The sequence below is a fragment of the Sus scrofa genome, chromosome 1, assembly GCF_054392235.1.
Source record: "Sus scrofa isolate SSC_HxYL_T2T_F1_AM1 chromosome 1, Sscrofa_HxYL_maternal_Yorkshire_Landrace_v2.0, whole genome shotgun sequence".
NCBI lineage: Eukaryota > Metazoa > Chordata > Mammalia > Artiodactyla > Suidae > Sus > Sus scrofa.
This window is the reverse complement of record NC_139383.1, coordinates 276,656,764-276,683,525: the sequence shown is the minus strand read 5'-3', so window position 1 is coordinate 276,683,525 and position 26,762 is coordinate 276,656,764. Positions and strand designations below refer to the sequence as shown.

At 39.5% G+C, this 26,762-nt stretch overlaps 1 pseudogene; it reads right to left on the bottom strand.

The window, feature by feature from the left end:
- Positions 1-18,259: 18,259 nt before the first annotated feature.
- On the bottom strand, positions 18,260-21,920 carry LOC110259693 (olfactory receptor 1N1-like; annotated as a pseudogene).
- Positions 21,921-26,762: the final 4,842 nt, after the last annotated feature.

Genomic DNA, 26,762 nt, shown 5'->3' with positions numbered 1-26,762 from the left:
TATTTGTGTGGTAGGTTTGACCACACCTGATTCTTAGCGTCTGTAGTGGAGTTTCTGTGTGTGCATGTGTATGGTTTATGAATTGTGTGGGTCACTGGATGTGGTCTTTGAATGTTTTTTTTAAACAAATTGTGAGGTTTAATTGACATACCAAAAACCTGCACTTATTTAATGTACAAAATTTTGAGGAGTTTGGACAGGTGCACACACTTGTGAAGCTACCACCACAATCAAGGTCATTAACATATGTCTTCTCTCATAATATCCTTGTGGCCTTTTGATGTGGTAAGAAAACCTAACATGCAATTTACCCTTTTAAAGAATTTTTTTAAGGAGATTGTTCTATACCTTATTATATTTTTTTTGGTCTTTTGTTCTTTTAGGTCCCTCCCATAGCATTTGGACATTCCCAGTCTAGGGGTCTAATCAGAGGTGTTGCTGCCAGCCTATGCCACAGCCACAGCAATGCCAGATCTGAGCTGTGTCTGTGATCTACACCACAGCTCATGGCAATGCCAGATCCTTAACCCACTGAGTGAGGCCAGGGATTGAACCTACAACCTCATGGTTCCTAGTTTTATTCATTTCTACTGCTTCACGAAGGGAACTCCCCTTTTAAGGAATTTTCAAGTGCACAGATGGTATTATTGACTCTAGGCATTATGCTGTATAGCAGGTCTCCAGAACTAATTGATCTTGCATAACTGACACTATTTTAATTTAATAACAACACCGCATTTCCCCTACCCCAGCCCTTGGTGACTGCCATTTATTCTCTGCTTCTATGAGTTTTTCAAAGTAAAGTTTTGCCATATTTGTCCTTGTAGGACTGGCTTCTTTCACTTAGCATAATGTCCTGCTGGTTCATCCTTGTTGTCAGAAATGCCAGGAATAACTATTTTAGAGGCAAATATATATTCCATTTTGCATATATGCCACATTTATCCATTCATCTGTTGATGGCAATGTGGTTATTTCCATAGCTTATCTATTGTGCACGGGGCTGCAATGCACTTGGGAGATTAGATACATCTCTGATTCCACTTCTTTCTGGTCCACACCAGAAATGGGATTACTCTATCATGTGGTAGTTCTATTTTGAATGTCTTGGGAAATCTCCATACTGTTTTCCATATTGGGGGCACAATTTTACCTCTCTACCAACAGTGTAACAGGGTTCTTATTTGCATTTTTTTAAGTCATGTGTCACAAAAGATTTCATTTGAAAGTTGTAAATTAGTTGGTATGAATCTGTAAAAACCTCACTTCTGAATAGAATGAGTATATGTTGGAGAGGGCCAAAGAGCAGCACCTGGGGTTTTCCTTTTGTGTCACTCTGTGTCATGCTGAGTGTCTCTTTCTGTGTATTACACACTCACAATCTTCTCCCCTCTCCTTGGTTGCCTGTAGATCAGAGAGGGCCATGAGAGGGCCTTGGAAATGTGTGCATGCATTTGACCTGGTCAGACAGCCTCACAGCCTGAATCATCCTTTGTCTCAGCTCTAGACATAAACAGGCAGCAAATGAAGTCCTCTTTATGCTAAGTTGGTGGCACTATGTCCAAATGGTTTGAAACCTACTGAACTGCTCGCAGTGTTCCTCACTGGTGTTTAGTGATTTCCACATTTCCACTCTGGGGAACAGGGTGGGGTCAATTTTGGAACCTTGCCTAGTTAATCAGATGACTGTGAATTCTGATAGAAGTCCTTGGTACTATAGCATCTGTAATATCTTTGCTCTCTGGTCATCTCATTAATCAAATTCCCACATAAGTCTCTTTGCATGTATGCTCATAACAGAGCCTTTTAAAGCTCTGGTGAAAGAGGGGAGAGAGAGACAATGGCAGATGTGAAGGAAGGTATTTATTGGAAAATTTATAAAAAATGCAAAGAGTCAAGTGCTGTGGAGCTACTAATCTTCAAGGGGCATTCATGGTTTGGGTCTGTACACTTTCCTGGATGTGAGAGCTAGACCTCTCATAGAATTAGAGTTTTCAGATTATGCTGTTAATCTCATCCACAAAGATAACTTCATGGTAACAACTAGAATTGTGTTTGAACAAATATCTGGGTGCTGTAGCCTTAGCAATTTGACATATAAAATAACCATTATAGTTGAGTTTTTGGTTCTCAGTCTGATTTGTGTACCTGCTGGAAGGAATTCCATAGAGGAATAACATAGCCATACTTGATTTTGTTATTGTTTCTTTAAAAACACCCAGAATTTTGGAGGTAAAAATGACATACAATAAAATTCATACAGCTAAAATATATCATTTCACTCAGAAAATTGCATATTGAACTACCTTATAATCTAGCCATCCCACCCTTGGGCATATATCCAGATAAAACTACAATTGAAAAATACATATGCACTGCTGTGTTCATAGCAGCACTTTTCAAAATAGGCAAGACATGGAAATAACCTAAATGACCATCCAAAGATGAATGGATACGGAAGATGTGGTGTGTGTGTTTGTGTGTGTGTGTGTGTGTGTGTGTATGTACTCAGCCCTAAAGAAGAATGAAATATGCCATTTGTAGCAACATGATGCAAGTACATATTCTTATCTATGTGAAGAAATTCATAAAATCAAAGACAAACACCATATGATACACTTATATGTGAAATCTAAAATAAGGCACAAATGAACCTATCTACAATACAGAGGTTCACTCTTAGACACAGAGAAGAGACTTGTGGTTGCCAAGGAGCTAGAGAGATGGGCAGGGAGTTTAGGGTTAGTAGATGCCAAACTCTTACCCATTTGGAATGGATAAGCAATGAGGTCCTACTGTATAGTCTGGGGAACTATATCCACCTCCTGGGATAGACCATGATGGAGGGAAATATAACAAAGTGAATGTATATAAATATATGACTTGGTCACTTTGCTTTACTGCAAAATGGGCACAACATTGTAAATCAACTATATATTAATAAAAAAGGTTAAAAATTATGTCATTTGACTTGTTTTGATATAGGTATACACTCATGAAACTATCAAAACAGCCATCAAGATCAGGAATTTCCTTGATGTCTACCCTCCTGCCCTCTCTTTGCTCCTCCCAGCTGTTCTCGGGGGCACTGCTGATCTGTTTCTCTCACATGGGGTAGTTAGCATCTCCTAGAAGCTTATTTCAATGGAATCATACAGTGTGCGATCTTTTCTTCTATCTTCTTTCACTCAGCATAAGCATTTTTAGATTCATTCATGTTCTACTGTGTATCAATATATCTTTCTATTTATTACTGAGTAGCTTTCCATTGTATGGATGCACCACAGCTGTTGTATTCACTCACCTTATATAATTATTAAAAATTTTTTATTATTGTAAATTTTTTTGTATTTCTCTCTTTTTAGGGCCACACCAGTGGCATATGGAGGTTCATAGGCTAGGAGTCCAATCAGAGCTGTAGCTGCAAGCCTAGGCCAGGGTCACAGTAATGTTGGATCCAAGCCATGTCTGCAACTTACAACACAGCTCATGGCAATGCCGGATCCTCAACCCACTGAGTGAGGCCAGGGATTGAACCTGCATCTTCATGGTTGCCAGTAAGTTTTGTTAACCACTGATCCACAACAGGATCTGCATATTGTAAATTTTTAATTATTTATTTTTAATTTTAAAAATGTTTCTTTCATCTTTTATTTTTTTACTTTCATTTTACTTTATTTTTTATTGAAGTATGCTTCATTTACAAAGTTTCTTTAGTTTCAAGCATAAAACAAAGTGGTCCATTTATCCCCCCCATAATTTATATAGTCTTCTGAGATTATTTTCCCTGAAAAGTTATGACAAAATTGTGAGTATAGATCCCTGTGCTCTATAGTAAGTTCATTCGCTTACTAACAGTAAGTCCATTGATGAACATCTGAGCTTTTCCCATTTATGGCTCTTAAATAGATCTAATATGAACATTTTTATATGGTCTATGTGTAATTACACACATTATTTTTCTCTATATAAATAATTAGTCATGTGCTAAGGGTATGTTTAACTTTTTAAAAAATGTACAATCTGTTTCGTATTCCCATGAGCAGGGTATGAATTTACCAGTTCCATCATATCTCGAATTTAAAAAAAAATATTGAAGTATAGTTTATTTTTGCTACACAACAAAGTGACTCAGTTATACATATACATACATCCATTCTTTTTTCAGATTCTTTTCCCATATAGTTATCTCAGAATACTGGGTAGAGTTCCCTCTGCAGCATATGTTTCCGTCGGTGTGGCACCATTGTTCCAGCAACATTTTCTTACTTTGAGTCTCCATGTCACATTTTGGTAATTCTCACACTACTTCACACTTTTTCATTATTATTGTCTTTGTTATTGGCGATTTGTAATCAGTGAACTCTGATGAACCACCTTCATTGCATCCTTGAAGGCTTAGATGATGGTTAGTATTTTTTTTAGCAATGAAGGATTTTATTTATTTATTTATTTATTTATTTATTTATTGTCTTTTTAGTGCTGCATCTGCCCAGCATATGGAAGTTCCCAGGCTAGGGGCCAAATCAGAGCTGTTGTTGCTGGTCTACACCAGAGCCTCAGCAAGGCCAGATCTGAGCTGTATCTGTGACCTACACCACAGCTCATGGCAAGGCCAGATCCTTAACCCACTGATCAAGGCCAGGGATCAAACCCACAACCTCATGGTTCCTAGTTGAATTAGTTTTCTGCTGTGCCATGACAGGAACTACAGCAATGAAGTATTTTAAAGTTAAGGTATATACACTGCTTTTTTTAGGCATGGTACTCTTGCATACTTAATAGACTGCAGTATAGCATAAAGGTAACTTTTATATGCACTGGGAAGCCAAAACTTTGGTGTGAGTCACTTTATTGCTTTATTGCATTTGTCTGGAACTAAACCCATATCTGCTTGAATTTGTTAAATGAATGAATGATGAACAGGGTAGTAGTATCTAGCCAAGGATTGAAAACCTCATGATTCTTTTTTTTTACTTTTTGTAGTGCACCTGTTGCATATGGACATTCCCTGGCTGGAGGGTGAATCTGAGATGCAGCTGAGGCCTATGCCACAGCCACAGCAATACCAGATCCAAGCCGCATCTGTGACCTACACCACAGCTGTGGCAGTGCTGGATCCTTAACCCAAAGAGTGAGGTCTGGGATCAAACCTCATCCATATGGAGACTATGTTGGGTCCTTAAACTGCTGAGCCACAAGGGGAACTCCCAAACCTCATGATTCTATGTGCCTTCTCTCCATTTTCTCAAAGAGAAAAAGAGGCAATGAAGTGGGCAGAGTCTCCTGATACAAAAGGTAACTAGCTATGGGTCTTGAGGTTGGCTATCGTCCCTTTGGAGTAAGAGCTGGGGTGGGATAGTGCAGCAGTGGCTGGCATCTGGGGGAGACAGCCATGAGGGGAAAGAATAGATTTGAAAGTATTCCAGGACTGGACTCTTCTTCTCTCCAAGCCTCAATTTTCTCATGTGTATAATGAGAAAAAACCTGCAAGGATTCAATGAGATAATGCATGTAGAGTATCTCACATAAAGCCTGGCACACAGCAGGATTTTAGGGTCAGTTAATTGAATGAATTGAGCTAGATGTCTTGCCTTGATCCTGGAAGGAAGCCATTTTATGGCAACCAGAGGTACTGTACTTTTCAGAAAATATAACATTTCTTCACACTCCTGTGCCTTTTCACTTTTTCTTTTTGTGTAGAACTCATTTCCTCTTTTTTGTTTTTGGCAAAAACTATCTTGGATGTAAAGCCTTCCTTCAAATGACTCAGAGGAAAGTAAACTTCTCCCTTCTGTGTGCTGGCTGCACTGGAGCCTATGTCTATCACAGTGTTTCCTTATTCTATTGAACATATTACTTATGTGACTGTCTGTCCTGTGGGCTTTGAGCGCTTTGGTTCAATATTCATTCAACAAATGTTTATTGAGTCCTTGTCTCTGCTAAGTATGGCCCTGTGATTCATTTCTGTCCCTCCAGGATCTGGTATGTAATCAGTGCTCATAAATATTAGTTGAATATATGAAACTGAAAAGAATGTGAACATTAATAGCATGCAGACTTGGTTTTAAGTCTGGGTTCCACCACTTTCTGGTGTGTAACTTGGGGCAGGTCACTTTACCTTCTGCAGACTGTTTTCTCATTGTCAAGTGGGAGATGTGATATCTCTGTTGGAGGCAAGCAACATGCAGCACCTATAACTGAGTAAATGCTCTTTCTCCTTCATTTAAGAGTAATTTTGGTGTTCCTTTGTGGCTCAGCAGGTTAAGAACCTGGTGTTGTCATTGCTGTGGCTCAGGTCACCGCTGTGGCATAGGTTGGATTCCTGGACTGGGAATTTCCACATGATGTGATTGTGGACAAACAAACAAACAGACTAGTTTAAATGTTTGGGACCTTACTGTGGCTGGAGAGGATGATGAAGAGCATCATCCAGAGCAGAGTTTGGATAAAAAATTTGATTATATTGAGCTCCCATCATGGCTTAGAGGTAACAAACCCAACTAGTATCCATGAGGACTCAGGTTTGATCCCTGGCATCTCTCAGTGGGTTAAGGATCTAGTCTTGCAGTGAGCTGTGGGGCAGGTCACAGACAGGGCTTGGATCCTCTGTTGCTATGGCTGTGATGCAGGCTGGCTGCTGTAGCTCTGATTCTACCCCTAACCTGGGAACTTCCATATGCTATGGGTGCAGCCCCAAAATTAGACCAAAATTAAATTATATCACATGTTAGTGAGGTTTTGTTAGTAGAATGTAAACTGAGCAATTTGGAGGACAATTTTGCAGTGAGCTACCCACAACCATGCATACCCTATGTCTTAGACTGCTTGGGCTGCTGTCAGAAAGTATCATAGACTGGGTGGCTTAAATAACAGACATTTTTTTTCTTGCAGTTCTGGAGGTTGGGAAACCCTAGATCTGGGTGTCAGCATGGTTGGATTCTGGTGAGGGCCCAATTTCAGACTTGCTAATGGCTGCCTTCTTACTTTATCTCATATGGTGGAGAGAGAGCAGGTTGTCTAGATTTTTCTTCTAAGGGCACTAATTCCATCATGATGACCTCACCCTTCTGATCATATCTGAACCTAATTACCTCCAAATGGCCCCTCTTCCACATACCATTACATTTGGGGTTAGGGCTTCAACATGTGAATTTGGGGGTGTGGGGATACATTCAGTCCATATTAGCTAGTAGCTCCACTTCTTGGTGTTTAGAAAACTCTCCCACATGTACACAACTTGAGACATGCACAACGGTGCCTGCAGTCTTGGACTATTTGTAATGGCCAAACACTAGCCAAGCCTAAGTATTTGTCTGTAGGCTCATGGGAGTTAAATGTGGATTTGACATCTGTGTATCAATGTGGAGAAATCTCATAAACATATTTAGATAAAACCCTAATTTGTGGAGAAATATGTAGATTGAAGAAAAAGCACAAAATAATATATGGTTTTCCTTGTACATCAAATGTACTGCTGATTTCTCCAACCAGAGATGGGGTCCCCATTTAAAGGGCCTCAGGACATCTCAAAGGATTTCAACTTGCCTCATCTCTATTTTCATAGCAGATCCTTCTTCTGTTTTTCCTTTTTTTGGCCCATCTGTGGAATGCAGAAGTTCCCTGTCCAGGAGAACCATGCCACAGTGGTACCTTGAGCCACAGCACTAACACAGAATCCTTAACTGCTAGGCTACCAATGAACTCCCTTCTTATCTTTTAAGACTCAGCTAAGGGGTCATCATCTTTTCCCAGGAGACTTTATCTGAACATCTAACCACAAAACCTCTCATTCTGGAACCCCACTCACTGGGCTCTATTATAACCCTACTACATCATTTTATAATTACTTAAGTGATGTTCTCCTTCACCTAACTGAACATTTGGGACCATGCCTAATTCTTTCCTCTGCTCTTTGTGATTAAGAAATTTAGAAAAAAGGAGTTTAAGGGTCTTCCTCTCCTCCTTGGTGGGGATCACTGCTAGAGGTCAGGTGGTGTCTGGGGGTTGAAAGCTGTGACCTCCAGCCCTACCAACTGAACATTCTCCATGAATGAAATCAACTTGCCGGCTGAAGTTCTGCATCCAGAACCCAGCTGGTAGAAAAGCCCTTGTGTGTTTCCATCTGTTCACATGGAAGCAAACCCTACTTTCCATCACAAAGTCAGGAGCAGGGTTGCTTCGAGCACAGCTCCACTTCATCTGTAAAATGGGGACCATGAAACTTCAAGGCTTTGAAATTGCTTTGAAATTTGGGGGTGCAAGGATCCCAAAACATTAGTTAAGCTGTTACTATGGTGTGTGTGTGTGTGCACATGTGCACAAAACATAGAGTGAATTCTCCATTAATTTCTCTCTGTTGCCAACTGCCCATGAGAAGTAATCCTGATATTCAGGGACATTCATTTTTTTCCTTGAAGGAAAGAAGATGGAATTCCATAGAAGGAAGGAGATAAGATACACAGCTCTGAAGGTATGGAGTTGGGGCTTGAACGCAGATCTGGCTCCAAATCCAATTTTTTTTGTCTCTAGGCAGAGACCCTAATTAGATCTCTTAAAAGATTTCCAAATTAGTGTTGCCACTGTCTTGCCTCAGTCCTCTCATCTTCAGATGAAGCAGATTGGGCCAGATCAGGGGTTTCTGGTCTCCTCTGTGGACCTCTGTCACTGGAATTACTGGTGGAGCTTTGTGAAAAACTGTATGGCTCTACACAGTGGTCAGAAACTCTGATTCACTTCATCTAGAGCAGGGCTCAGAAATTTGTACTTGTGAGAAAATATTCCAGGTGATTCTGATATGTAGCTTGATTTGGGACCCCTGAGTGTCAGAGCTTCTCAATCTTTAATGCACCTAGGCAACTTGATAAATGCACATTCTGCCTCAGAAGGACAGGGCTGGGCCTGAGATTCTGCATTTCTAACAAACTCTCAGGAGACACTGATGTTGCTGTGTTGGGTACCATGCTTGGAGTATCGAGAGCCTAGGTCGTATTGGACAGCATTTCAGGTTCTGATGTATTTTTTTCCTCTTTTTTTCTAAGTTTGCACCTGTGGCATATGGAAGTTCCCAGGCTAGAGGTTGAATCGGAGCTGTAGCTGCTGGCCTGCACCACAGCCACAGTAACACCAGATCTGAGATGCATCTGTGATCTACACTGCAGCTCACGACAATGATGGATCCTTAACCACTGAGTGAGGCCAGGGATCAAACCCACATCCTCACAAACCCTACAGGTTCTTAACTTACCAAGCCACAATGGGAACTCCCCTGACTCTGACATCTTAAGATTCTAGCTTGCTGGAGGGTTCTCAGCTCCTCCTGCTAGCTCCTTTCTCTCTGCTGATGACTTTGCTTTGACTCCTCCTCTCTTCCCAGGCCCCACTATACTCATGAACACTTTAGTCTAGTGAGGCTGGACTCCTGGTATTTTTCAGGGTGTGGCCTCCCCATTTCCTAAGGAGCCTCTGTTCTTAGCTCATTCCTCCTCAGCACACAGACATTTGATATGTCTCAGGCTGCTGTCACTGTGATGGTGGAGGGTTTGTTGGTTGGTAGGACATACCTAGAAGGTGGAGGTGGGTGAGATGCTCTTCCCACAGAGCAGCTTCAGTCCAGCCATGGGGTGATGATGGCAGGGGGAGGTGGCAGGGACATGCCCCACTCCAGATGTAGGAACTAGAGGATTTGTGTTCTCCTTGTCCCCTGAGGGAAGGGTCTATTTGCCTGCTGACTCCTCCCCAACCCCCGCTATCCTGAACTCCATGGAGACTCCCTCTCCACAGCCTTTGGGGACTCCCCAATGGCTGGTGGCAGGGGAATGCCCAGGATGACACATGTTTTGTAGCCTGGGGAGGTTGGAATAGTTTGTCTGAATGGTCCCCAGGCTCTGTGTGGGGAAGACAGAGGCATGCCCTGGGCTCCTTTTCCCCATCCATTCTCCCTGCCCCCACCCCAGACTGCAATCCATTCTTGGGACTCCATATTTTTCTAATGCTTTATGACCTTTTTCACAACAGGAATTCTTCCTGTGGGTCTCCTAACACTGCACATTTTCCTCTTGCTTGGAACACCCAGCCTTTTTCTTTCTTTTTCTTTTTTTGCCTTTTTAGGACTGTGCCCATGGCATATGTGGCATATGGAAATTCCCAGGCAAGGGCTCTTATCTGAGCTGTACCTGCCAGCCTACACCACAGCCATAGCAATGCCAGATTCTTAATCCACTGAGCAAGGCCAGGGATCAAACCTGAATCCTTATGGATACTAGTCGGTTTCATAACCTGCTGAGCTACAGTGGGAACTCTGATGTTGTGTTCATTCCTACTGTCCAGAAAAGTGATTCAGTTATACACATTCTATTTCATATTCTTTTCCTTTAGTTTATCACAGGATATTGAACATAGTTCCCTGTGCTATACAGTAGGGCCTTGATATTTATTTCTTTTATGTATAATTGTTTGCATCTGCTAATCCCAAACTCCCAATTCCTCTCTCCTCCACCCACTTCCCCTTTGGCAACCAAAAGTCTGTTCTCTATGTCTGTGAGTCTGTTTCTGTTTTGTAGAGGAGTTCACTTATGTCATATTTTAGGTTCCTCATAAAAGTGATATCATATGGTATCTATCTTTTGCTTTAAGACTCCTATTGATCCATTTGCTATTACCAGTCCTAATCCAGAAACCTGGCCTGGGGTACACATAATCAATAACATTGGGCATGAGTATTATTTTTATGTAAATCACAGTATACAGACAACCAACCAAGCTGCTGATGGGGGAAGTTCCTTGGTGGTTCATCATGTTAAGCAACTTTCTTTGTCACTGCTGTGGCATATTCCTGGCCTGTGGCCCTAAAAAAAAAAAAAAAAAAAAAAAAAAGGATGGCCTGGACAACATTATCACTGCCTTGCAAGGAGGTGCTTGTGCCATTATCCAGAGTGTTGTGTGTTCTTACCTGATGAGTATGAATGTATCATTGTATTAAATCACATGAGGGCACAAGTGACTATCCTGAGTCCCCAGCCTAGGGGACTTAATAAGTGATTCAGATCATGGGCTTGTGGTGGAAAAATTTGTTACTTATTTTGGAAATCATTATCCTAAACTGTGTTTTTCTTGCAGGAGCTACACTGTTGCTGTGATACCTGCCTCCAGATGCAGCCAGATAACCACCAAATGAGCCACCTCCAAGCCAGTCACACCCTTGCTGGCCATTCAGGGCACATTGCAGAAGAAGACATGTGAGATCATTGGAGCTGGTCACCAGAGTGTTGGTGTCAGCAAGCCAAGTTTCCATCTGTTCACCTGCGTGCAGTAAAGCCTCTCCTTACTCTGGGTGGCAATGAAGGAAAGGGCAGCAATTGTTGCAGGGCTTCAAGGTGGCTAATGCTCAAAACACTCAATGACCTTCAGGGAAAGGTTTTTAAAGACAGAGTGAGGCAGAGGGTTGCAGGTGCAGGACCAGCTGGTGGACATTCCTCTGATTGGCTGGTGGTGAGGTAATTAGGAGTCAACATCATTAAACTTCGGGTTCCAAACAGTCCATGTGCTTGTGGTTAGCAAGCAGTTAATTTTTCCCACCTGGTAGGGCTTTCAGTGTCTGCCAAACAACTCAAAGGATATGGCTCAGAGTATTAACTTTAGCCCTTGAGAAAGAACTAAAAGTCCTTGATTTGTTTCATGGCTTGATTGTTTCCCTTTCTTTCTGTATTTTTCTCACTGCTCTGATTAAATTCATTCTTTGGAACTTGGGGAAGGCCTAGGAGGCTAACGTTTGTCTACCAATCAGCAGCAGGCTGAGCACATGGGGTGGAGCAGTGGGTAGGGGTGGCGTTTCCCAGGAAAACCCCCTGGGGTCCTGTTTAGTTACATCTTGAGAGGTCATGGAGAGGACAGAGAAGAGGTGACTGCTGATTGACCTGCAAGTTGGACTTGGCTGATTGGAGGCACCTTGATCCCGCCTGTGTCCTTGAAATGTTCACTCTGCCCTCGGTTCCCAGGCTGAGAGCCATTTTCAAGGAGGCAGCCTTGAAGGAAGAGCGTGTTGCTGAGACTCTCTGGACAACATGTGAGTCTGAACCCACTGAAGACCTCTGTAGAAGCTTTCAAGATCCTGGCCATTGGGGATGGAGAGATGCTTTTGGCTACCAAGACAATCCTTGTATGTAAGTAAGTTCCCTTGTTTATGAAAACTGTCTCCTACCATTCTGGGGCAGGGGGATGGTGGCTGGCTCTTTTTTCAGGGGCCAGTTTGAGAACAGACAGCTGGGTTTCCTGCCCCCTCCTCCATGGCAACTGAATTGTGCTTTCTGTGAATGGAGGCGCTTGTTTGTGGGTGTCTTTCCTATCCTCTTTATCTTTCATAAGCATCCTCCCTAATGTATTTTTCTCCTATGTTTTCACATTTGTTTATTGTGGGCCTGAACTGATACTAGAGTTAACAGAAAGTTTTTGACAATTGTGTGCTTTATTAGGTGGTGTCTGCTCTTTAGTTATTATGAATAGTACTGCTATGAACATTCATGTACAGGCTTTTACATGGACATAGGTTTTCTTAATTATACACCTAGGAATGGAATTGCTGGGTGGTTTGGTAACTCTGTTTGGATTTTTTGTGAAACTGCCCATGTTTTCCCAATTGGCTGCATTATATTAAGTTCTTGCTACCAACACAGAAGGCTTAACCCTCCTCTCATTCCTTGCTAACATTTTGATATTGTCCATTAAAATTTAAAAAAAATAACCTCCTAGTGGAAGTGAAGTGGTATCTCATTGTGATTTTGATTTGTATTCCCTGATGTTTAATGATGTTGAGAATTGTTCATGGGCTAATTGGACATCTGTATTTTTTTTAACTTGGGAAAAATGTTTATTTAAATATTTTGCACATTTAAAAATTGGCTTATTAGTTTTTTTGTTGAAGTGTAAGAATTCTTCATATATTCTTATACAAATATCTTATCAACTATATGATTTGCATATATTTTCTACCTTTCAGTGGGTTGTCTATACACTCTCCTGATGGTATCTTTTGAAGTACAAAACTTGGTGATTTTGATGAATTCCTGTTGATCCATTTTTTCTATTACTGGTTGTGCAGACAAGCAGTTTGATGTCATACCTAAGAAACTATTGTCTAATCTAAGGTCACAAAGAGTCTCACTCCCATGCTTTTCTCTTAAGTGTCTTGTAGTTTAAGCTCTTACATTAGGCTCTATCATCCTTTTGAGTTAATTTTTTCATATAGTGTGAGGTGAAGGTCCAGCTTCATTTTTTTTGTCTCGCTATTCAGTTGTCTCAGCAGGGTTTGTTGAAACACTATTCTTTCCCCCTTGAATCTCCCTGGAAGTCTTTTTGAAAATAAATTGCCCATAAATGTGAAGGTTTATTTGTGGACTCTCAATTGCATTCCCTTGTCTAGTATTATGCTAATATGGCATTATCCTCTTTTTTTATTTTTTTTTAAATTTTTTTATTTTCCCACTGTACAGCAAGGGGGTCAGGTTATCCTTAGATGTATACATTGCAGTTACAGTTTTTCACCCACTCTTTCTTCTGTTGCAACATGAGTATCTAGACATAGTTCTCAATGCTATTCAGCAGGAACTCCTTGTATATCTATTCTAAGTTGTGTCTGATAAGCCCAAGCTCCCGATCCCTCCCACTCCCTCCCCCTCCTGTCAGGCAACCGCAAGTCTCTTCTCCAAGTCCATGTTTTTCTTTTCTGAGGAGATGTTCATTTATGCTGGATATTAGATTCCAGTTATAAGTGATATCATATGGTATTTGTCTTTGTCTTTCTGGCTCATTTCACTCAGGATGAGATTCTCTAGTTCCATCCATGTTGCTGCAAATGGCATTATGTCATCCTTTTTTATGGCTGAGTAGTATTCCATTGTGTATATATACCACCTCTTCCGAATCCAATCATCTGTCGATGGACATTTAGGTTGTTTCCATGTCCTGGCTATTGTGAATAGTGCTGCAGTGAACATGCGGGTGCATGTGTCTCTTTTAAGTAGAGTTTTGTCCGGATAGATGCCCAAGAGTGGGATTGCAGGGTCATATGGAAGTTCTATGTATAGATTTCTAAGGTATCTCCAAACTGTTCTCCATAGTGGCTGTACCAGTTTCCATTCCCACCAGCAGTGCAGGAGGGTTCCCTTTTCTCCAGAGCCCCTCCAGCACTTGTTATTTGTGGATTTATGAATGATGGCCATTCTGACTGGTGTGAGGTGGTATCTCATGGTAGTTTTGATTTGCATTTCTCTTATAATCAGCGATGTTGAGCATTTTTTCATGTGTTTGTTGGCCATCTGTATATCTTCTTTGGAGAAATGTCTATTCAGGTCTTTTGCCCATTTTTCCATTGATTGATTGGTTTTTTTGCTGTTGAGTTGTATGGGCATTATCCTCTTTAATTGAAGTATAGTTTCTGTATGACAATTATATAACTTACAGGTGTACAATATAGTTATTGATAATTTTTAAATGTTATACTCCCTTTATAGTTTATTTATAAAATATTGGCTATATTCCCCATGCTGTACAATATATCCATGTGGCTTACTTTATACTTAATAATGTGTGCCTCAATCTTCTAAATGTATCTCACCCCTCTCCTCTTCCCTCTCCTCACTGGTTGCCACTAATTTGTTCTCTATATCTGTGAGTCTGCTTCTTTTTTGTTGTAATCATTAGTTTGTTGTACTTTTAAGATTCCATATATAAGTGATATCATATATTATTTGTCTTTTTCTGACATTTTTCACTTAGCATAATGCCCTCCAATGCCATCCATGGTGCTGAAAATGGCACAATTTCATTTTCTTTATGGCTGAGTAGTAGTCCAATGTGTATATATATGTGTGTGTGTGTGTGTGTGTGTGTGTGTGTGTGTGTGTATCCATTCATCTGTTGATGCACACTTAAATTGCTTCCATATCTTGACTGTTGTAAGTAAGGCTTCTATGAATACTGGGGTGCATGTATCTTTTTGAATTAGTTTTTTGCTTTTGATTTTTTGGTTTTTTTTTGGGGGGAGTTATACACCCAAGAGTGGAATTTTTGGGTCATAGGGCAGTTCTACCTTAGTTTTTGGAGAAATGCTGTACAGTTTTCCATAATGGCTGCACCAATTTACAGTCCCACTAACAGTGTACTGGGGTTCCCTTTTCTCCATGTACTTGCCAACATTTGTTATTTACATTCTTTTTGATGATGGCCATTCTGACATGTGGGTGGTGGTATCTCATTGCAGTTTTATTTGCATTTCTCTGCTGATTAGTGAGGTTGAGCATCATTTCATGTGAAGTACTAAGCATGAATTAGTACTTAATTACTTTGTAGTAAGTTTTGAAATTGGGAAGTGTGAGTCTACCAACTTTAGTCTTCTTTTTCAAGAATGTATTGGTTATTCTGGTTCTATTGTATTTCCATGTAAATTTTAGGTTCAGCTTATCATTTTTTTGCAACAAATATAGCTGAGATTTCTAATGGGAATTGTATTGAATTCAGACCATTTATTATTTCTACTAGGTTTTTGGGGGGGTTTATTTCTTAAGAGTTAAAAAATATAGAGCATCTGCCATTTGCAAGTAGAGATAATTTTCCTTCTTTACAATCTAGATGCCTTCTATTTCCTTTTCTAACTTAAATGTGCTGGTTGGAAGCTCTAGTACAATATTAAATGAAAATGGCAATAGTTATTGTTGTTCTTGATCTTAGAAGGGCAAGAATAGGAAGACTAACTAAAGGGATAGTGGAACTCGCAAGAAAAAGAGATCCTATCCAATGATTAGAGGGGGCCGGTGTCATTTTTTGAAGATGACATGGCACTTAAACTAGTATGCTTGTGGTAAAGTGCCACAGAGGAGGAAATAATAGCAGAAAGGCCATGAAGGAAAATGTATATGCTACATATGAGTGAATGATAGCACCATTGTAGTCAGCATCCTGGTTTTAAATAATTGTGGAGCCTGAAATGGAGAAGAAACTCTTTTTTTTTGGCCACATCCATGGCATGTGGAAGTTCCAGAGCCAATGATTGAACCTGTGCCATAATTGTAACCTGTACCACAGCTGTGGCAAAGCCGGGTCCTTAACCCATTGCACCATGAGGGAAGTTCCAGGAAATTCTGGATGGGAGTGAGATGTGTAAGGGCGAGGGCCGTTTAAATATTTAATATCATTCCAAAAGTCATGTATTGTTTTAGTAAAAAAACAAAATAAAACAAAACACTGACATTCCCTGGTTACACAGTGGGTTAAGGATCCAGTGTTGTCACTGCTGTGGATCAGATCACTACCTTGACATGGGTTTGATGCCTGGCCTAGGAACTTCCACATGCTGTGAACTCTACACAGAGAAGGAGTTCCAATGAAAACACTGGCAGAGGAGTCACATAGAGGAGTTGTTTTTATAAGTTTCATGTTTGTAAACTGAAAACCCATTTAGGTAAACAAATCAAAAAGAAAACTGAAGGATGAAAGGTGAGTGGGGAAAGTTTGCATTAGGAGTAGGAGAGTGCAAAGTTTTAATCTTTACTATAAAGAGGAATTACACAAGTTTTAAAAGAGTCAAAAAATATGAAGAAATGATTAAGAAGAATAAGTGAAATGTATTTATGGGGAGTTCCTGTCATGGTGTAGCAGAAATGAATCCGAATAGGAACCCTGTGATTGTGGATTGGATCCCCAGCCTCATTCAGTTAAGGTTAAGGATCTGGTGTTGCTGTGAGCTGTGGTGTAGGTGGCAAACATGGCTGGATCTGGTGTTGCTGTGTAGTAGGCTGGCAGCTGTAGCTCTGATTTGACCCCAAGCCTGTGAACCTCCATATGCCACAGGTGTGGCTCTAAAAAGCAAAAAATTAAAAAAAATGAAACAAAGTGAAAAAATAAAAAAACTAAAAAAATGTATTTATAGACTTATGAAAACAGTCAGTAAGCAAAAATATTCAAACAAAAGAAAAGTACCATTTTTGGCTTATAATATTTGCAACAACTGAGTCAAAAATTGGAACACAAAGAATTCAGAGAAAGGATTAGTCCCATAAGACCATCATTTGTGATGTAAATCATTAGCAGTATTTTTTTCTTCATTAACATTTTAGTAAACTATTTTAGAAAAATGTATTATGAGCCTGAAAATTGCTCCACCCAGCAACTCCAAGTCTTCAAATTTATTGCAAGTACATGGGAAAATCTCTGTCTCTCCATGGTTTATTCACAATGATCTTCAATGAATTATTACTTATAACATTAAGGATAATTAGAAAGATCTAATTGCCCCAAATGGAAGAAGATTATATTAAAAATTGAAGCTGCTTCTTCTATAATATTATTTATGAGACTGTTTATAAAAGCTTATAACAGTGTGGATAACAATAGTGTGGAGAACCTGCATGCTTTAAGATTATGTGGAAAATCATCATCTTAACAATATAAAATAAATGCACAGAGGAAAGGACTATAAGAATTTGTGTAAAAAAAAAGAATTTGTGTAAAGTATTCTCAGCGGGTTCTTTCAAGAAAGATTTGAAAGAATTTCTCTATATTTTAGACATTCATGATAATGACATGAATTATTTTTCAGTTGGAGAAAAAAAGTGAACCAGAGTTTAAAAAAATAAAGAACAAACACTGGTCACAGCTAAAAAAAAAATCACTTACCAGAGACAAAGATCTAAGTCCATATATGTGATCTTGGATATATCTCTTCATCTTCATTTCCTTTTCTAGACTATTCTGGCCCTCCCAGGCCACACACCGATTCTGTCTACTTGGTGTGATAGTCTCCATGTTGATTCCAGTCCCATGAGTGAGTTTATTCTGAGGCAGGGTCAGAATTTTTTCCAAAGGTCAGTGAGTTGGCTGAGGTCCTGACATGCCTAGTCTTGCCAGAATTTGTAGCTCTTGGGGAAGAATTTACAGTCCTACACTGTGCTTCAGTTGGGCTTCCATTTAGAAGCCAACTGTTTGCTGGCATTTTTGATGTTCCCAACTATGGGTTGAATCTGCCTGGATACATATACCCACACATCAAGTCACCCAATAGGGACAGCTGGTCACTCCCTCTTTCCAGACTGCAGTTCTGGCCTTGGTCGGTTGGCCCTATTTCAGTCCTGTGAAAATTTAGGTCTGCATTTGCTTGGAAGGAAAAACATCCTGAATTGAATGAGGTTTTCACTTTAATTAATTAGTGGACACATGAATGGAAGAAGGCGTATTGAAAGTCAGGGTCTCTACTTTGGGGAAGGACTTTTTATGGGGTGGAACATCTTCCATACTCACAAAGCCTGCACAAGGCCTCCTTCATGTCCCTGTTCCTCAGGCTGTAGATAAAGGGGTTTAGCATGGGGGTGACTGTTATGTCTACCACAGAGACCACAATCCCAGTGTCTGCAGAGTAGGAGGCAGAGGGCTGGAGATACACCAGAAACAGGGTCCCATAGCAGTGAGTGTTTACTGTAAGGTGAGCACCACAGGTAGAGAAGACTTTGATCTTTCCCCCAGGAGACAGGACACTGAGGAAGGTGTGGAAGATGTGGGCATAAGAGACCAGGACACAGGTGAGAGTGACCACACCTGAGAGCGCTCCTTCTGCAAACATCATGACCTGAAAGATGTGGGCATCTGAGCAGGCAAGTTTGAGGAGTGGGAGAAGACTGAAGAAGTGCAGGATGGAATGGAAGGAACAGAAGGAGAAGTGAGAGCTGAGGAGAGTAGGTGAGCAGGCCAGGAGGTAGGTGCAGAGCTAGGATGTGGTGACGAGCAGTAGGCACCACTGGGGACACACAATCATGGTGTAGTGAAGAGGGAGGAAAATGGCAATGTAGTGGTCATATGCCACCACAGCCAGCAGGACATCATCCAGCAGGGTTAATGCCATGAAGAAGTACATCTGCCTGAGGCACCCAGTGTAGGATATGGCATGGTGCTGTGTCTGGATGTTGACCAGCACATTGGGGACTGGTGCAGGAGGAGCAGATGACGATGAAGGACAAGTTCACCAGGAAGAAGTACATGGGTGTATAGAGGTGAGGGTCAGAGCCAATGGCCAGGATGATGAGCAGGTTCCTCAACATGGTGACCAGATATGTGGCCAGGAAGAACCCACAGAGGAGAGGCTGCTGGTTTGGGTGTGGAGAGAAGCCCAGGAGCAGGAAGTCAGAGATGCTGGTTCAGTTTCTAATGTCCTTCTAAATTAGAGAAATTAGAGCAGAATCTTCCTTAAATAAAGATAGGCAGTCAATATTACAGAGTCCAAGGACTTTGGTCTACTTTCCTCTACCCCTTGGAATGGTCACTGAGATACACTAGTACGTGTAACTCCTGATTCACAAAATGTACAAATAGGAGGGCAGTGGACTCTAATAAGGAGGCATCAGGCTAGATTGTAGTTTGATGTCTGGACTCCCATAATGTGGCAAGTTTTCCCCATGGATGTTCTGAATGAGACTGGACTGGAGTTCATCTGGATAAACCTTTCCAAGTTCAGTTCCCTTAAAAAAAACCTGTACTAGAAACTCATGTAAACTTTGTATTCTATTGCCTTGCTCACCTGTGGTTGATGTATATACTAGGATTTATTGTGAAAAATCAGGCATTGTGTGTGAGTGTGTGCGCACCTATCAAAGGAAATGGAGGAAAGGATAGTTTCTTCAAAGAAGAGTCAGCTGAGCCTTAGGGGTCTCTAGTTTTGCTGGGAACGCTCTGGCCCCCCTTGCTTCGAAGATCCTTCCTGTGAATTAGTGTGGCCAGGACAACACTGTAAACTGAAAAGCACTTTATCATGAAGGGCACATCATTTTCATTTTAATCATCAACTTTCTCCTCCTCATCTTTTGTTTGAATACCTGGGCTTTGGCCTCTGGAGATGGGGTGGGAATCAGTTGTGTTCCTTGTGCTTAGTCTGCCTTTGGTTAATTACTTCCCACTGAATCTCTGATTCTGGTTTTGTACCATGTGTATCTACCTCATAGACTCACTGCTGTCATTCCTGAGATAACATATGTGGAGGGCAGGCTGCTAGCAAGGGCAGTGATGTTACTGTCATTGTTAGTCACAGGTGAAGAAATGTGAACGTGGGACACAGGATGTGGTGACAAAGCTCTGGGTAACATGCTTTACTGCTCTGGTCCTCATGTGCCTTTTCAATTGAGGGAATTTTTAGTCCTTTTGTGCTTGCTTTTCTCCTTTGTAAGATGTAGATAATACCCCTACCTGATAGGATTGTTGAAGAGACCAAAGGCTGGAACTCATGTCAGTGTCTTCATGAATCACGATGTGCAGTTAAGATGTGGAATTCAAGTGATCTGTGTGATGGAATCAGGGAATAAGGTGATCAGTCAGTGGTAGCCATGTTTTTTCAGGAATATTAGGAAAAAATATAAGCTGCTTCTGGAGTCTGCAAGGAGATCTTGAGAAAGTCACAAACTTTTTTAGGTTTAGTTTCTTCATTGGCTCAAATAGAGTAATGCTGGTGTTCATTGAATAGAGTGGTTATGAGGAGTAAATTTGATAATAATGACTTAATATTTGGATCAAGACTGACAAATACTAAGTACTCATTAAATATGATCCATTATTTTTATTTATTATTGAAAATGTATTATTTTGAATAATATTAAAATAGTAAATAATTAAAATAGTTAATATTATTATTAAACATCTTTTAAAAATGAATATATTGTGTCATTTTTGTTGTCCTGGTCACTGCATCATCATCATCACCAGCATCATCAGCCCTGCAGCACCACAGTGGGCACTTTTGGACCCTACTCAGACTACCCATCACAAAGGATTTATTTTGGCATCTGGAAACCAAGTCAAATTTACTGAGTTGAATAACTTAATCATAAGAGCCTCCAACTTATTAAGTATATCATAGAAATAAATAACTCTATTCTTAGAGAATTATTTGCTTGATGAAATTTGAAGAAAAAGAATGTGAATGAATTTGATAAACTCTAAATGGAAGTAGAGGAGTAAGTTAGTGGTGTTGACATGATGATGTGGCTGAAAATGATTCTGGGAAGCATGCTTTTTCCAGTGGACTGAGAGTGAATTATGCTCTGTAATGGCACAGGTGCTAAGTCCTGGTCACAAATTGGGCTCATGGAAGGGTGGTCTGAGACCCATTCTCCACAAAGCCTTCAGTCTGTACCTTCAGGAAGGTGATGAATCTCAGACTAGCTGCTTTTCATGGTGGTCAGAAGATCCAGCAAATAGTAGAAAAAAATTGTATTGTGGGAATAACAATAAAAAATCTTAAAAAGAGAAACAATTCATTGAAAAAAAAAAAAAAGATCTCAAAAACATATGGCAGAGAGGGATGTAGAAAAGAAGGCAAAAATGAAGAGGAAGAGTCTCTATGTGCTGTGTGAGCATGTGTGTGTGTGTGTTTGAGTGCACCTGCACACACATGGCCTTAGGTAGACTCTGCTCCCTGTCCCCTTCCCTGTGCCTCTATCCTCACCTGGATGTGCTTCCCAGCCTCAGTCTGTGACACTTGTATGAAGGAGCTTGGGTTCCCTGTCCTGTTGTCTCCCCAGGAAGACATGGCTGGAGTCACAGAGCCCTTCCTTGTGTGCAGCAACCACAGAACTGAAGACTCAGATCACTGGTGATGTCCCAGGCTCAGGAACCAGGAGGAGCTGATGCCTTTTCACAGGCAGTGTCTCCTGACGCCCATTCCCAAACTTGCTAGTTAGAGACCAGATGGGACAATTGTCCAACATGTCAGCTGTCCCCTCTGGATATTGTCCCCCTGTGTCCCAGAAGCATCTATGATAATTCCATTCAGATGGACCTGGCTGGTCTCTGTGGCCACACCCTGGTTTCTCCCCTGGGTGAGGAGCTGCTGTGATCCATCCTCCCAGCCTTAACCCTGAACAGGTCCACACTCTGTTAATGGCATCCATGCTTCCTAATTAGTCCCATCCCAATGGGTGAATACATTATGTCCCAGGAAATAAGTAAAAAAAATAGAGACTAGATGAGAGGTGACAATCATTGTTTTAAATGTCATGTAGAAGAGGAAATATTCTTATTTAATGATCTCAGAGAACCAAGATATGAATAATATTTAGATTGTGCCTTGGGCCAGGGTGCCTAATAATATATTTATAAAAGTAAATTAATTTTGGCTTAGTACATTTGTTTTTATTTAAATATATGCTACGTATAAAAGTGTGTGAAACATGTATCATCTATTAACTGTTAATAAAATTAATGCCTATTCTCCTATTACTCAGCTTAAATAATGTATGGGTCAATCTTTAATAATTAATTTCACTAAGATAGTTTTAAATTTTTTTAATTTTTAATTTTTTTCTTTTTTGGATTTTTTTTGGCTTTTTGCCATTTCTTAGGCCACTCCCACAGCATATGGAGGTTCCCAGGCTAGAGGTTGAATTGGAGCTGTAGCCGCCAGCCTACACCAGAGCCACAGCAGTGCAGGATATGAGCTGCGTCTGTGACCCACACCACAGCTCACGGCCACGCTGGATCCTTAACCCACTGAGCAAGGCCAAGGACCAAACTTGCAACCCCATGGTTCCTAGTCAGATTCGTTAACCACTGTGCCACGATGGGAACTCCTGGATATTATTTTTTAAAAATTTAAATTATAGTTGATTTACAATGTTCTATCACTTACGTACAGCAAAGTGATCCAGTTATACATATATATACATTGTTTTTCTTGTAGTATCTTCTGTCATGTTTCATCACAACTGATTTTATTTAGCTCCTTGTGCTATACAGAAGGACCTCATTGCTTATCCATTCCAAATGCAATAGTTTGCATCTGCTAACCCCAAACTCCCAGTCCATCCTCCTCTCTCCCCCTCCCCCTTGGCAACCACAAGTCTGTTCTCTTCTCTACGAGTTTTTTTTTAATGTCCATGAGTTTGTTTCTTTTCTGTAAAAAGTTCATTTTTGCCACATATTATATTCCACATAAAAGGGATATCATATGGTATTTGTCTTTTGCTTTTCTGACTTACTTCACTTAGTATGGTCTAGTTCCATCCATGTTGCTGGAAATGACATTATTTTGTTCTTTTTATGACTGACTAGTATTCCATTGTGTATATATAACACATCTTCTTAATCCATTCATCTGTTGATGGACATTTAGGTTGTTTCCATGACTTGGCTATTATGAATAGTGCTGAAATGAACAAAGGAGTGTATGTATCTTTTGAATGATAGTTTTATTTGATATATGCCTAGGAGTGGGATTGCTGGGTCATATTTCAGTTCTATATTTAGTTTTCTGAGATACCTCCATGCTGTTTTCCATAGTGGTTTTACCAATTTACATTCCTACTAACAGTGTAGGAGGGTTCCTTTTTCTCTACACCCTCTCCAGGTTTTGTTATTTGTAGATTTATCAATGATAGCCATTCTGACATTGTGTGGTACCTTATTGTAGATTTTATTTGTCTTTCTCTAATAATTAGTGATGTTGAACATTTTTTCCTGTGCCTGTTGGCCTTAGGAATGTCTTCTTTGGAAAAATGTCTATTCAGGGATTCTGTACATTTTTAATTTTTTTTTTTTTTTTTGCTGTTGAGTGGTATGGATTTTTTATGTATTTTGGAGATTAAACCCTTTTTAATTGCATCATTTGAAAGTATTTTCTCCCATTCCATAAGTTTTTTTTTTGGTGTTTTTAATGGTTTCCTTTGCTGTGCAAAATCTTGTCAGTTTGAGTAGTTCCCATTGGTTTATTTTTGTTTTTATTTCTATGGCTTCAGGAGACTGACCTAAGAAAACATTTGTTTGGTTGATGTCACATAATGTTTTGCCTGTGTTCTCTTCTAGGAGTTTTATGGTCTTTTGTTTTGTGTTTAAGTCTTTAATCCATATAGAATTTATTTTTGTGTATGGTGTATGGGTGTGTTCCAGTTTCATTGATTTACATGTGGCTGTCCAGAAGAGACAGTCTTTTTCCCATTTTATATTCTTGCCTCCTTTGTCAAAGATTAATTAACCATAGGTATCTAGGTTTATTTCTGGGTTCTCTATTCTGTTCCATTGGTCTGTATGTCTATTTTGGTACCAGCACCTCATTGTCTTGAGTCCTATAGCTTTCTTCCTCAGGATTTCTTTGGCAATTCTGGGTCTTTTATGATTCCATGTGAATTTTTTTAATTAAAAAATTTTAATTCAATATTTAAAAGTTCCTTTCCATTTACAATTATTACAAAATACTGGCTACAGTCCCTGTGCTATACAATACATACTTTAGCCTATCTTACACCCCATAATTTGTATCTCTCATTCCCCACATTCCCCCTTCAAACCCTCCTTGTTAGTAACCACTAGTTTGTTCTCTATATCTGTGTCTGAATCTTTTGTTTTATTCAGTTGTTTATTGTATTTTTTAGATTTCACATATAAGTGATATCATATACAGTGTTTGTCTTCCTCTGTCTGACATATTTGTTTTAGCACAGGGCCCCTCAAATTATTAGAAACCAATCACCTGTGTATCACTTCCCAGATTTAGAAGGAGAACATTATTACCAGCAGGGCTGAATCTCCTTTTGTATATCCTGTAAGTCATTTCTCTTTGTCGCAAGTAAAATCAACCTTACTGTCTTACAAATATAGTATTTTAGTTTTGTCTGTTTTGGCGGGTTATATTAATGCCCTTAGATATTATGTATTCTTTTTCTGGATCTTTTGTTCCAGTCTTACATTTGCAAGGTCTTCTAGGTAGCGGTATGGAGTGGTAATTTGTTCATTTCTATTGCTGAGAGTTGCCCCATTGTAGGATTGTCGCACTCATTACTTATGCAACCTATTCTTCACGGAATAATTTTTGGGGGTTATTAGGAATAATGCTGCCATGATCATTCCTATATATGTTTCTCAGTGCACGCATGCATTTCCTTCACTTTCCTACATATCTAGGAGTGGAATTTATTGGTTTTAGAAGGTCCCCATCTTTAATTTTAGACCACACTGTGAAATTGACTTCCAAAGAGATTGTACCAAGTTGCACTTCTGCCGTCAATGTATGAGGGTATGGTTGTAGCTCATTCTTACAACACTTGGTGGTGCCAGACTTTTTCACTGCAGTCAGTTCGTGTGTGTATGCTGGGGGGAGCATCTCCTGGTGGTTTGATTTTGTATTTAAGCAATTAATCATGAAATTGAGTACCTTTTAAATACTTATTAGCATTTTTATTTCCTAATTTTGAAACTGCTTGTCTAAATTTTTATTTTTCTGGAGTTTCCATTGCGGTGCAGCTGAAAGGAATCTGACTAGTGTCCATGAAGATGTGGGTACTATTCTTGGCTTCGCTCAGTGGGTTAAGGATCCTGTGTTGCCTTGAGCTATGGTGTAGGTCTAAGACACAGCTTGGATCCTGTGTTTCTGTGGCTGTGGTATAGGCTGGCAGCTGTAGCTCCAACTTGACCCATATCCTGGGAACTTCCATATGCTGTGGTTGTGGTCCTAAAAAGACAAAAGAAAAAAAAGTCCATTTTCCCTGAGTTAAGGAAAGTACTTTTTCAGCATTTTCTTCTAAAAACTGTATACTTTTTCTTTTCAAAATTAGTGCTTTAGTCTACCTGGAATTGACTTTTGTGCATGTTGTGAAGTGATGGTGGGGATGTCTTTTTTTGTTTTAAATTATTCTTGTTTGCATCAAGATACAGTAACTTGTATGGTTCATGTATAGACTCCTCTGAATTGCAATAGTATGAAACTGTCAGCTGTGACTAAAATGCAGCTTTGTTTCTTTTTTTAGAGAATTTATTTCTTTTATCTTTTTCTTATCCTACTGTGACCTCAAGTACAATGTGGGATCATTGTGGTAAGAGCTGGTGTTTCATCTTGCTCCTCATGGAATGGGAAGGAATTAAATACATAAGCATACATATTATCTGTGATGTATATTTGAAAAAAAGAGCTCCTTTTATTCAGATGAAAAAAATTTTCTTCTATGTCTATTTGCTAACAGACCTTTTTTAATGAGCATATGTTGAGTTATATCAAAAGTTTTTTTCTTGCATATGTTGAGATATTATTCTTGCATCACATGATTTTTGTCCTCTGTTTTTTCATTGTAGCAAATTACTTTGATTTTTGAATGTTAAATCAACATGCATTCCTGGGAAAACTCAACTTGGTAGAGATAATATCATATTTGCTTCTGAGTTGTTTTTAATTGTCTTACTAATATTTTACTTTGAATCAGCACATTTAAGTCTCAAATGAGATCACCCTGTTCTGTACTCTTTTTCAGTGTTCTTGTAGCTTTAGTTGTCAAGGTTGTGCTAATCTATAAATGGGAATTGGTGGGTGCGCCTTTAATTTCTATTTCCTGAAAGAGTTTTGTAAGCTAGAAATTATTTCTTTCTTGACTATTTGTAAAACTAAATTCACTTTTGCAGCCATCTAGCCCTGAAATTTTCTTTGAGGATGATAGGTTTTTGGCTACTATTTCAATTTCCTCAATAGTTACAGGTCTAGTATCTTAATAAATTTTTTGATGGGTTATATATTTTTATAAATTTGTCTTATTTAATCAAAATTTAAAATTTATTCCTGTGACATTATTCATAATATTCTCTTTATTTTAATATCAGAGGTAATGCTGTTCTGTGTTAGAGAGAATGACGTTAATGATATGTTTCATTCTAAATTAATATGTGGTTAAATTAAAAATAATATAAGAAAATAAAATAATTTTAATAAGAAAACTGATAAGTAAATTAAATAATTATGAGAATTTTTAAGTAAC